Source organism: Hemicordylus capensis, chromosome 1, assembly GCF_027244095.1.
Source record: "Hemicordylus capensis ecotype Gifberg chromosome 1, rHemCap1.1.pri, whole genome shotgun sequence".
NCBI classification, from domain to species: domain Eukaryota; kingdom Metazoa; phylum Chordata; class Lepidosauria; order Squamata; family Cordylidae; genus Hemicordylus; species Hemicordylus capensis.
The window spans coordinates 176,084,263-176,098,090 of NC_069657.1; the positions used below are offsets into that span (position 1 = coordinate 176,084,263).

Here is a 13,828-nt window from a genome sequence, read left to right on the forward strand (position 1 = left end):
AAGTCCACTGCCCTTCCTAGCAAATAGGCCTAGGGGAACAGGACCTAGCAACTGGATGTTACTTTTATACCACATGATAAGTTTCATTCTGCCGCAAAGCCTTGATTGTGTGCATGATTGGAATTGTTCACAGCAGCTTCCAGTGGCCCGGCCTAATCTCCACCAGGGAGTGCTGCATATAGAGTGGATGGGAATCTGGAGCTGCTGCAATGATGTGGGCAGCCAATCCACTGCCCATGCAAGGCATTTTGGGATACTGAAGAATTTCTTCCTCCAAATCCCTACCCAGGACATCGCTGCCACAGTTTGTGTGGGTGCATGAGTGGCAATAGCAGGAGCAGGTTTGGATCATCTGGGTGTGGGAAGTTAGGATCCTGGCTTCCCCAGCTGACCTAAGTTTGGTCATGTGCACGACCTCATTGACTATCCCTGGCTGGCACCTATCCACTCACAAGCATCTTTTAATGGTTGTGTGGTTATTGAAATAAGTCCCCTGGGACACTCATGTTTGACAAACTTGAAGCTGTGAAAGAATCCTAAAATGAGAAGATCAAACTTATGCTGACTTTTCACATCCTCCTTCATCACATAATATTCAAATCTATTTTTTCCCTTTTATTCTGGATCTCTTACATTGCAACTGTAATGGTTTCATCCTACTGTTTTATGTTTGTGGTTTATGTTTTGTGGTTTCCTAGGGGTATTTTGTTTAGGAATACGTATTTCATTACTTTGTATTCATTATTTCTTAAAGCCAGCCTAATATGAGTGTAAAGTATATAACGTTAGTGGTAGTATAACCTGTCTATTCAATTGTAGACTTACCATGAAAACTGCAACCTGTCATGTGGATAACATTCAGCTCAGGAGCAGAGAAAGGGAAGGCTTGAGGAGCTACTTCTCTCTCAAAATTTGGGGGTCAGAGCAAAGACTCTCTGGGCTGGATAAAATATGTTTTTGTGGGACAAAAAAGTTCTTTTCAATATGAGTGAAAGAAAAACACTGTTTAACACTTGGGAAGAGGAAAAAACACTTTGGGGAGAGAAGCAAAGTGGTTTAGGTTAGGGATGTGCCCATACTGCAGGTTGAAGTGTGGTTCAAGTACTTTTAGGGAAATTAGGAAGGTAACTTTAAGGAAAAGGAGAGCAGGTGCTTACCTGCTCTCCACCACCCCTTCCTGTTATGGAAGCTTATGCACATCTCCAAAATCCAGATCTCTTCCTGCTATGCACGTCTCCAAAATGCATGCATGCTGCATTCCATCAGCATGCACATGGTATCCACGCATGCGTGGGCACCATTTATGTGGTCAGCATGGTTTCACCTGCCACAGCAGGAAGCTGGAAGGGGTGGCGGAGAGCAGGTAAGCACCTGCTCTCCTTTTCTTTAAAGTTACCTTTCTAATTTCTCTAAAAGTGCTCAAACCACATTTCGAGGCGCGCTTTGAGCACATCCCTAGTTTAGGGGAGGTGAAAAGGTAACTGGGGAGAGTTCAGTAAAATGAGGAGGGAACTCCTCAAGTGCTTATGGGGAATTTGCACCCTTGACATTCAGGAAGCGCCAGTGAATACTTGGGCCCCCCAAACAAGTGTCATGACTGACATCCTGACAAGTAAAACTCTCAAGTGAGGAACCACTGTAGGGAAGCACCAAGAGCCCACTGCAGCATCCCCAGTCTTCCTGTGCACTAGAGGCTTAAGACTTGCAAGCGCTGCTCCTGCTCTGCAAGATCAGAGCACAAGCACTCTGCAAGTTCAGAAACATGTCTCTGACCTTCCGCAATGTGTTTCCAGGCTTCAAGAGAGCTTGCAGAGTGAGAGTAGTGCTTGAAAGTCTTAGCCCTCTGGTGCAATAGTGCATGCATAGGAGGATTGGGAAAGTTGCACATGAGCTCTCAAGCGCGTATGCACAGATCCTCCTTACACACAAACTTTGTTAGACAGGGAGGCTGTTCTTATGCACAGCCTAATCCAAGCTAGAGATGCCCAGCCTGGGTTAGGCTGTCCAGGAGAACCTCCAGGATAGGGCCCAATCCCAGTGGGCCAGTGCTGCCTAGCCCAGCTTTTTAGCCTGGCTGGTAGTCGAGGTTAAGGGAGTGAATGCTCCCTTAAGTAACCTGGGCTACTTGCTTGTGTATGGGCCGGGCTGCCTCCAGCCTGGCTGCACACAGAGATCAGCGCTTAGAGGGCCCATCTCTTGACGGAATCCCCCAATGCATTGTGCATGGTGCATGTTGTTTACCCGTGCTGCTCCTGGCAGCGCTGTTCGTGTGGGCACATGGCTTGCGTGCCTTTAGAGCTCCAAGCAGTTCTCTGGGGGGGAGGTATGTGTTGAACCCTGCCATCTCACACACCCACCTGCACATGTGGTCGTGTGAACAGCCCCAAGATATCAGCCACTGAGTTAAATGGGACATATTACTTAGTAAGTGAGTTTATTATTGTTATCAAGATAGCTTGTTTGGGGGCTCCCAGAAGCACCCCTACAACTGATATGGAGCTGCAGGTTTGTAGTTTCAATTTTGTCTCTCTGAACTCATGGGATTTTTGTCTCTTTGAACTCACAGGCTCACCATTTGCTTGCATAAGCTAATTCACGTGGGTATGTCACTTGGCTGGTAGCATGGGGAAAAGTAAGTCCAAGTCAAGTCTAATTTATGACTGTAAGAGGGCTATTTCTCTGCTTTCCTCTCCAATCTCAGTGTAGGTGAGGAAGCCAAAGTAGACACGAGTTAATTAAGCACTATTTTTCTAACCAAATACTCCCCTCCATGTTGGCACATCATGGATTAGTTTTTAAGCTTATCACCTTCACAGGAAGGAATAAGATAGGTAACGGGGCTCATCTCTCTAACAAGTAGTGTTAATGTTTGGCTCGAGGCTCAGGAGGCACACTTGTTGTTAACACGTTTCAACATATCAAGGTCCTTCCTGACCACATGAGAAGCTAATGCTCCCATTTCACTCCATCCTGCACAGGTTTCTCAACCTATTCACCTCATTGTGCTGGTGGAGCACCCCCAGCAAAGTTTGAACAGGACAAAAGATATTCTTTTGTCTATCAGCTTTTCAGCAGAAAGGTGTGCTCAACATTTGGCTCCAGGGTAAGATGTGGCCTATTTCTGTTCCTGAGACCTCCAAGCAATGTGTCTCTTCTCTGGATTCACCAGTTGCATGCCCGTTATGTCTTGGCATCAGCTATATCATCTTGCTGTGCCTTGGCTCTCGTACCTGTTCTGCTTTTCACCTCCAGACCAGCCCTGTTCCTAGGCCTAATCTGTGCAGCACATTTGGCTGCAGCAAGAAACTGGTGCCCTGAGATCAGACCTCCTTTGGAATTTTTCTGACTCCCTGACACTCAAGTGATATTCAGGTCCCCACTTCTACATTCTGCCTTTCTGGAGGAGAGAGCTCCCTCGACATTGGTCAAGCAATAAGGGTCCAAACACACCACCGGAAAGGAAGTGAGGTATACTAATCCCTGCTCTTAAGTCTTTTGCTTCCTTCTCTTACTCTCCCCTTTAAAATCAAAAGCTGTTATCTAAAACCATTTCTCTGGTCAGCTTTGAGTGGATTTAATTCAGATCTTAAGCCAAAATGCCCCTTCATGAACTTCAATTTAGTACTATTGATATTTATTAGCCTGGTTAGCTTTGTTGAAATTGTGTGGCTTGCTAATCAAGATTTCCTTTCTGTACCTCTAAACCCTAAATAAACGTGACTCTTATTTTGAACTTCAATTCTCTGTCAGTCATTTCCAAGATTGAAACTTTGCATAGATTTATTCTGAAATGAACTGCTCAGCTCACTTTAAGACCTGCTGGTTCCCCACACAAGCCCATAAGTCAGTCAGGGGTGGTTTGCCAATACCCCAAAGCAGTATCATTAACAAGATTGCTGCCTTAGTTCCTTTTATTGTTTGGTAGCCTTCTGCTTTCACCTTTTTTATGTGTGGAAATTGACCCCATTTCATCCCATCCTTTTCACTGGTAAAATGTTTTCTCCTTGTGTTTTCTCATTTCTACAGTATCTCCCTCTTGCCTAGTTTCTTCTTCTGTTTCTCCAGATTCTTCCTACTTAATAGGTTGTTTCTACAATTTGCTTCCAGATCCATTTAAAGATAACTCTTTAAATAAGAAAATGACAAAGATAATTTTTTGCTCTCATACAGGTTGCAGGATAATTTCCTTGTACAAAAAAGCACAGTACAACATTATTTCTGCTTGGAGAAGAACTCTCTACTCTGCTTAACATCAGGCTCATGTTTCTTTGCTATGAAGAGTCTTCTATAAACCCAGCTGCCTAAGAGATGGTTATTCTATCTCTCCTCCTTAAGTGAAGATGTGGTGTGAAGCAGAATGGCGAATGGGTGTGGATGATTGTTCTGCCAAAAATGTGCAACTCCTAGGTGGAATTTGCAACAGCAGCACTTAGCATGCTCTTATTTTAACTCGTAAACTTAGCCAAATTAGGTATGGAAGCCAGTGATGGGCTATACATATGGAACTAGAAAATGGCACTTTTCTCCATTTGCTTTTCTGACCGTAACCACGTTTTCTCACTGTCAGCACTTCTACTATAAACTCTTTTTGTCAGAGGTTTACAACACGAATGTAAAGATTTGCTATGGGCTAAATCTCAATCCAAGAGCAAATGTTTATACCAATTCTGAAAACAATCAGCTTGCCCATTTGTAGTTATGCATGTGTTCATCATCTGTTATTGCTTGTCCAATGCTCTGTAACTTCTGGAAGGAAAAAGAGACATCTGGAGAAAGGAGAAAAAATGTTTTTGCTATCCTGCAGATATAGAGTGTGTTCTCCTGAGTTGTTGAATGAGGTACTGTATAAATGCCTGTTTTTCAGTTTATAGCTAAAACTTTCTGATGAAGCTGGTCAGATTATCCACCGAGGACAATTTATCGCTTTTACTGCCTGTGAATTATCTAGGCTGGCTGAATCTGGAGATGGGCAAATTATTCAATGTGAATAATTTATCTGATCAGCTTAGCTTTTTATGTATCATGATTTATCTGCAAGCAGGTGATGATTCTTACGAGGGTATTCATTACTTGCAGTTTTCCTACACATAGTTCTGAGTGAGCTTTAGACTACAGTTTGTTTCTGAATGGCTTTCAGTGAATGACATAATTAATCACTTCAGTCACATGGTATTTGTCTTGTTGCCTGACTGGCTGACCCAAGCATAGAAATCTTTTATTTTATTTGTGTGTATGTTTTCATTTTTAACCTAATTCATATCAACATCCCAGAGGAAAGCATCCAAAACATCTAGATGACTGGGAATTCAGTTAAAGCAGGAGTTCTGCTTCTCTGTTATTGTATTTTAAAAATTAGTTTAAAATAGTCATGAAACCATTTGCAATGGGAGTGTACTAGCATCAGAATGACAATTGTTTTTGTCTTCAATTAAAAGTCTGACAAATGAATACCTGTTTGCCTTAGGCTGTAATCCTAATCATACTTAACTATGAAACAAGCTCCATTGAACTCAATGAACTCACTTCTGAGTAAACATGTTTAGAATTGGGAGATTAATTCTTTCGGGAAGAATACTGGATATTTATGTTAGCTTTGAACTAATTAACTCAACGATGAGGTCGTGCACATGACCTCACGCTGCTACTCACGGGGGTTTGCAGGGGAAGGAAGAGCTCACTTGCCTTCCCCAGCAGTGATGTGGAGAAATTTCTCCAAAGTGGTAGTTTTCACCGAATTTCAGGGTTCCTACCTCGACGATTTTTCTGAGAATGTTTTTCAGACAGTTTCTCCACATTGAAATAATGATTTGACCTATAGATTTGGAACCTTAATGGATGATGAAAATCTCACAGTGGACGTTGTGCATGTGTTATCTGCATCCTATCACTAACAGTCTCATAAAGTCTTTTTATTATCATTCTGCTGTGATGATGCTTCTACCCTGCTGGTTGCCCAGATAATAAAGCACCAATATAAATATTAAGTATATTTAAAGTGAGTACTTTTAGTATAAATATTGAGTGAATTTAAAGTGAATATTTATTAAGGATTGATTTTCATAGGTTTAAGCCAGTGGATATGCCTTCGTAGCAGAGAAAGACAGAGTAATTAAGGTGATATGTTCTGTTGCTCCATCTTCAGCTGATAAGAGTTAGCAAGCTCTAGAGGCTCGCAAAGCTCTCCTTCAGGCAGAAAGGAAAGCAGATTGAGAATAAAAGCCTTTTGAGGCTTTACTCTTAGTGATTGAAGTTGATCCAATAAAAGCATTCACTGTACCTTCTTTCACTTTACCTCTGTCATTCTCTGGAACCAACACAGTAATAACATCTGTATCCTATTATACAGTAGAAGAAGAACAGAGTAGCACCACACTTCAGAACATAGGAGTCCCCCAGAATGGATAGTGTGCATCGTATGTGAATAGCTTTTCTTTACTAATATAGGAGCATTATATGTGCTGATATATCTTAAATTCTAAACGTTTCTGATATGTGATAGGAGCACGCAAGTTGTTGCAGTGACAGTTTCCCTAATGAGAGAAACAGGATACAAATCTAAAGCACCAGATTTTTTAATCTGGGAGTGGAAGCGATATTAGCCCTATTGAGATTATGAACAAGGTTTATGAAGAGATAGGGTGGGATAGGAACATACAGACATAGGAAGCTGCCATATACTGAGTCAAACAATTGGTCTATCTAGCTCAGTATTGTCTTCACAGACTGGCAGCGGCTTCTCCAAGGTTGCAGGCAGGAATCTCTCTCAGCCCTATCTTGGGAGATGCCAGGGAGGGAACTTGGAACCTTCTGATGCTCTTCCCAGAGCAGCTCCATCCCCTGAGGGGAATATCTTACAGTGCTCACACTTCTAGTCTCCCATTCATTTGTAACCAAGGGGGACCCTGCTTAGCTAAGGGGACAAGTCAGGCTTGCTACCACAAGACCAGCCTCTGTACAGAACCTACAATGTGTATCTTTTGGGACCTTGCAACAAACAAACAAACAAACAACCAGGATCCTCTGCAGAGAAGAACTCTTATTTATTTATTTACTTACCTACTTACTTATTTATTACATTTATATCCCACTCTTCCTCCAAGGAGCCCAGAGCAGTGTACTACATACTTGAGTTTCTCCTCACAACAACCCTATGAAGTAGGTTAGGCTGAGAGAGAAAGAAACATACACAGGCTCTGTACAGAGGTTTGGTTGAAAGTAAAGGTTGTTGCTATGATCCTGCTCCCTCCCTCTGCATTTTTAGTGTACCTCTTTGTCATCTAGCTATGGCTATTATTGTTCTTCCATGAATTTCTCCAAAACCGCCAATAGTGGAGTTTCATCTTATAGTAAATATAATTCTAGGATACGTGTTTGGATTTTCCAAGGGATTAAAATATAATTTCCAAATCTGAAGTATGATCTTAAAGGGTATAATGTATTTGTGGGGTTAATTACTCCAGAGGGTCACAAAGATTGTCTGATATTGGTAGCCAATCATTGTTTCTAGTAGCCAGCAAGGCTCGGCTTTCTTACTTCTTGCCCTACTACGCAATAACAAGCACATTCCTTTAGTGCATTGCTTGACAAGGTTTTATAGAGGAATGACAGCAGGTGGTGTGTATGTGTGTAGCTACTCCTCCAACGTATGTTGCTGACACTGTGCCAGCATATGACAAATCACCCAATGTCATTTTGAAAGTGGCATTCTCTGCCCCTCTGGGTTGCCAGGAGCTTTTAAAAAAATAGTTATGTCTGTGGCAAAGGATTTCCCTGATAGTCAACAGAATTAAATTTCTCATTACCATGGGCAAAAATATACATAAATTCCTGATTACAGCTACATATGAAGACACAAAAAAAGAAGTTGGGGAAGTTTGGGGTTTTAAAAAATAATAATATTGTGAGCAGGTTCTGGCAGGGGCTATAGTGGCAAGCCTGCGTATGGCCTCAGAGAGTTGGCCCAGGCAAGGGGTGATCCTTTTCAGTCCTTCAGGCACTCTCTGTTGCCTTCACAGATCGGGCCTTTGCTTGGCTGCCCCACAGGCCTCTCAAAGGAATCACTGGGCTCCTGCCTTGCTCAGCCCTCCTCCTCTACTGGTCCCTCATCCTTGCAATGAATGGGGGGCAAGACGCAGTCTTCCCCAGCTTCAGGGAGGGGAGCATCACCCCCCACGGGCCCAGGAGGTGCGATGCCACCCAGTCAGGTAGGGCAAGATCATCGCTGTCCCCTCTGTGCCCGGCAGGTCAGTGTCGTAAATCTATTGTCACGGCTGACCCGACAAGATTTACGATCCCTCTAGCTCCACTTCTGTGAGTCAAGATCGAAATTCTGTAGATAAGAGTAGCAGCTTAGCTGCATGGACAAAAGCGAAGAATGACTGTCAAAGATAAAGTAGTATAAGCAAAATAAAGTCCCTTGAAACTAAACTAGGTACTCCCCTCTACGATATCTGATCAATAACTGAAACAAAGGAGCAACAGGAAGGAACAGAACAAGGACAGGCTGAAACAAGAAAGGGTGAACAATTTAAAGTACGAGGAACACTGTCTGCGGAAGGCAACGTTGCTGACAGTACCATCTCAGGAACAGCGTCCACTTGATATAGGGCTTGAGATTACCGGCACTCAATCAGGCTTTCCTGACTCAGCATTTCTATTTCCTCTCCTGTGATTTCTTGCGCCTGCGTGTCTCCCACTGAGCCTTTCTCTTGAGATGTCTTCTTAATACAGGTGAAATTCCAGCTTCCTCCTGATCAGTCTCCTCAGCCCTCATCTCTGCCAGCTGTTCAGATTCCCCTGCCTGCTGCCACCTCACCTCAGCTCTAGAGTCTGTTCTCACAGCCAGGTCCTCCTGCTGTGCTTCTGAGCCTGCTCCCCCAACCAAGTCCTCCCATTCCTCCTCTGACTCTTTTGACTCTTCTGCCTGGGCCATGACAGTCAGTGGCAAACCCTGGACAATTATGTGCAAACATTTCTCCAAAGAAAGGAAGGCAGATTATTAACAGTGGCAAATAAATAAATAGTTACAGTTCAAGTACAATGTAATGTAGTGTAAGAATAAAATAAGCAGATTGGGACAGACAAGCTGTTTGGGGCAAGACAGACAGCAATAGACCGAGTTTTAGAGGGACTGAATCAAGAAGCAGGCAACTGAAGGACTCTCTGGAAATCTGATATGATCTGCTGTTGCTCACTTACAGGAGTTCTTGCTTCTACCTGATGCTCAACTCTTGTACTTGCAAAAGAACCAGATATTACAAAGACACCATTAGTCTCCAGTGACTGACATCCTGACTAACGAAGCACTTGTGGAAGGATGTCACACTTGCACACAGATTTTGGACTAGCTTCTTGAGCTATGTTTGGAGCATGCATTTCAGACTGGTGTCGCATTACCGCCAGAATGCTTGCACTTGCGCAACTGTGGTATGACTCATTTGTTTTATGGGCAACCATTGCACGATTGTGCAGTTCTCGGTTTTTAGTGCAACTACATGATCGTCTTGCACTAGAGCAACTTTGCTCTTTAACACAGTCCCTTCATTAGTCAGATGTTTAACTGCTTCTGTTTTCTTCCAACAGAAGAAATGTTCTGGGTAATGCTGTCCCTGGAACTTCTTATATTTTTAAAATAAGAGGGTGAAAAAATAACAGGATTTAGAAAAAATTAAGTGCCCCTTAGTTCCCCAAGTAGTGAGAAGTAAGTAAGAATGAAAGAAATAATGAATGGCCAGAAAACAAAAAGATGTGCAGTCATCCATTACACTGGTTTGGACCTCCTTTACATGGTGGATAATTGCATAGATCCTTCATTGACAGCTGCTGGCATCCTAACAAAATGCTTGTGGAAGGACATCGCATTAGCTCAAAGCTGTTGCACTACTACTTGCACTAAGTCTGGAACTTATATTCCCTACTTGTGTTGTGCTACTGTAAGTATTTTTGCACTTGTGCAACTGTGACACATCTCATTTGTTTAAAATTGTGCACACTTGCCCAGACCCTTGTTTTTACCGCAACTATGTGATTTTCTTGTGCTAGCACAACTTTGCTCATTATGCAAGTGCTTCATTAATAAGAATGTCAGCCCCGTTTCCCACATTTTGTACCTAGCAGTCAATCCATATTCCTACAGAGAAAGTATATTTATTACTCATACAAGTGAGAATAGGGAAGAGTTCGTAGAGGGTATTAACTCTATCCCCTTTTTATAGAAAATGATTTAGTCAATTCATTAGAGGATACAAATAGAATATCGCCCTTATATTCAACTGACTGATAACTATAATCATAAACTTAGATTAGCCATCTAACTATTATCATCAGTCTATTTCTAAGCTCTTTAAATTAGGAGTGGAGGAAGAAAATATCCTCAAGTCCCATAGTCTGCCGCAATACTCTTCCACTTTTTATATTGACTGCAACCAACACTGCCCATCTACTAATTAGGTTTGGGAAGCGGTGAGAGGGAGCTCTGTTATTGAGGGATCAGGTCCCAAACAATTGCTAGATGTACAGCAAAGAAGATTCCACTGAGAGGATGGGGTGATTATGATTAATTATTATTAAAATGCATAGTCCACCTTTTAACAACAAGAAAGTTCCCAAAGCAGTTTCTATTACATAGCAAAATAAATAAGAAAATGGTTCCCTGTCCCAAAAGGACTCACAATCCAAAAATAAATTCAAGGACGGCATTAGCAACAGCCACTGGGAGTGACACTATGCTGGGTTGAATTTGCAGCAACTGGGAGAATTACTATCCCTTGCTAAACATGTCAGTAACCACTTTAAAACATGCCTCTTTGCCTAATTAGCAGGAGTTAAATAAATGGTCAGGTGATTGTGAGGTCATTGTCCTTTCTCCTGGTAGATACATGGGAGTCCTACGAATCCCATGTAATACCTATATAATAATTATAATAAGAATTATAACAACAACATATAAATACAATTTTTCCTGAATGTTCAAAATGACACAAATCACCTCAGTAATGATAACATTGTGATATGGTTTCCGTAGGTAACAGAAATGATCAAAAAGTGAAGATAATTTATTTTTCATTTATTCTGCAGATGGCTATCATTTATGTGAAAAACTTGCCTTTTCCGCTAAGGTCTCATGTGCAGTTACATTTTGAGCGCTTTGAGGAGGCTTTGGTTCTGTGTCCTAGGAAAAGAACATGTCCTACATCATAGCCAAGTCATTATAAAGAACATTCTCCCTAGATATCCAGTATTAGAACAAACATGTATAAGCATTAGCTAATGCAAATCTTAATTCATTTGTTAGGCTAAGTTATTTTCAGAGGCAAAAAAATGACTCGGCAGCCAGTTTGTTCCTAGAAGTCAAAATCAGGTTCCCGGCAGGGAAAGCCTTGTTGGATCTGCATGGATCAACATGCACATTAAATGCTGGTAATAGACATCAGATAAATAAGTGGTTGTCACTAACTGCAACCTGAATCATTATTTGTTTATTTAAAATATTTCTGTTCCTCCTGTCATGTAAGATCTCAAAGTGGTGTAAAAAAATGATTTACAAATATAGGAATACAAAACATCACCATATCAGCTAAAAAGAGCAGTAAGCAAATAGGACAAAGCAATAACAATAAAGCATAAGTAAGCAGCAGCATTTAAAAAGAGGCAGTCCACTGATTTTAGAGCAGAGATGACATTAAAAAACTGGGAGCGCATCTTTACTTGGTGCCTTAAAAACAGCAGTAAACGTGATATGTGGACCACCTTAGGAAAGAAGTTTCACAAACAGGGACCATCTGAAAAAGCCCTCTCCCTAGTAGCCACCTGCCTCATTTCAGAAGCTGGAGCAGCCCAAAAGAGGGCATTAGCAGAGCTTCCAGGCTGAATAGGGCTTTCTGGGTAAGTACAAGCACATTGAATTGGACTTGGTAATGGACCAACAGCCAGCAGAGCTCTTTCAACACTGGTGAGAAGTATGCTAGCATAAATCCCTAGTTAGAAGAATCCTAGCCGCAGGCTTCTGGACAAACTAAAGTTTCCAAACCATCTTAAAGGGTAGGAAAGGAAAGATTGTGCCATCAAGTTGATGTCGACTCCTGGCAACCACAGAACCATGTGGTTTTCTTGGTGGAATACAGGAGTGGTTTACCATTGCCATTCTCCTGCACAGTATGGGATGATGCCTTTACCATTGTCACTGAAGTGAACATCCGCCTCCAGCACCTTCCTACATCGTTGCTGTCTGATATAAAGAACAGGAAAGATCGTGCCATCAAGTTGGTGTCAACCCCTGGAGACCATAGAACCATGTGGTTTTCTTGGTAGAATAAAGGGGTGTGCAAACCGGTTCAAAACCAAACCGATTCAATGTGGAACCAGTTTGGTTTGAAGGTTTAGAGTTGATCCGAACCCCACCCCCGGGGGTTCTATGAGCAATTTCTAGATATATATATTTATTTTTAAACTTACCCCCTCCAGGGGCTTCTCCAAGGTGGTGGTAGGGTCCGTGGAGGTTTCTTCTTCCCCCACCAGCCTCCTGGGGAGTTAAACTTGCCTGATTCAGGCATCTTCGGCCCCTTTGGGGACTATTCCCTGGTGCAGTGGCCATTTTGGAGACCACCATGCCTGCACAATGGGACCCTGCATAGCCAGGTCATGACCCAGGCCACACAGGGTCCTAAGTTTTTTTAAAAAATTAATTGCTTTTTGAACCCCCCTGGACCAAACCAAACCAGGTGGGGTTCAAAGGGGGCCAAAACTGAACTGGTTCGGTTCAAGTTCAGTTCGAAATCGAACTGAACTGGGCCAGGTGGTTTTGTGCACATCCCTCGTAGAATACAGAAGAGGTTTTCCATTATCTTCTCCTGCGTAGTATGAGATGATGCCTTTTCAGCACCTTCCTATATCATTGCTACCCGAAATAGATGTTTCCCATAGTCTGGGAAATATGCCAGCGGGAATTCAAACCAACAGCCTCCTGCTCTCTAGGCAGGTTGCTTCTCCACTGTGCAATTAGATAACTCGCTGCCCATTATAGGTGACTACAAATATATATTTACTAGGCACAGTCTGGGAAGCACACCGGCAGAGATTCAAAGTAACAGCCTCTTGCTCCCTATGCAAGTTGCTTCCCCGTTGCGCCACTGCAGTAGACCCACCTCTTATAACACATTACAGTAGTGTAAACACAAAGTTACCAGAGCAGAAATGACCATGGCCAGATACACTGTCAGTGGGATAGCAGGGGAGGACTCCACTGGTGAAAGGTGTTCAGTGCCACTGAAGATCTAGTGCTCCAGAAAATGCTGGATCTAGGGATACTTTCAGATTGTGAGCCTGATCTTTCCAGAGCTGGTCACCACTAGTCTAACCTTTTCTTTCTTTCTTTTTAGTTAACTGAAAAAGCTATCCTTCCTGTAAAAACACCTTTTTCAAATTCTCACACAACGATACTGATGTAGCAGGAGAGACGTAGAGCTGGTTCTAGTAAACTCATTTTGCTGTTTGTTTGCTTGTTTGTGTGTTTTGAAGGGAAAAGATTAGATGCTTAGTGTTTTCAGTGATGAAGAATAACTTGTACTTAAAACAAAATATGGGTGTTTTTTTAGAGCTCAATCCTTTTACTAATTATGCTGTAGTTTTTCAGGGTGGGTTGTTTTTTTATTTTTTATAATTGGTACGATTTTTTAAAGACTGAAACATTTTAAAAATCTATTTGTTTTTTTGCTCTTCCCTTTTCTTCCCCCTTTTATCTTTCTGATAGTCCATTCATACTTGGGGAAATCAAGTGGGGGTGGGTGGGTGGGCGGGACGGGCTATTTTTTCTTTATAAGGCTTACTTTCT

General features: G+C 42.2%; 1 protein-coding gene across 9 annotated transcripts in view; it reads left to right on the forward strand.

Moving 5' to 3' along the window:
• The window catches only part of ARHGAP15 (Rho GTPase activating protein 15), a 609,462-nt gene that overhangs the window by 538,953 nt on the left and 56,681 nt on the right, over positions 1-13,828 (forward strand). The gene's annotated exons all lie outside the window — the stretch shown is intronic.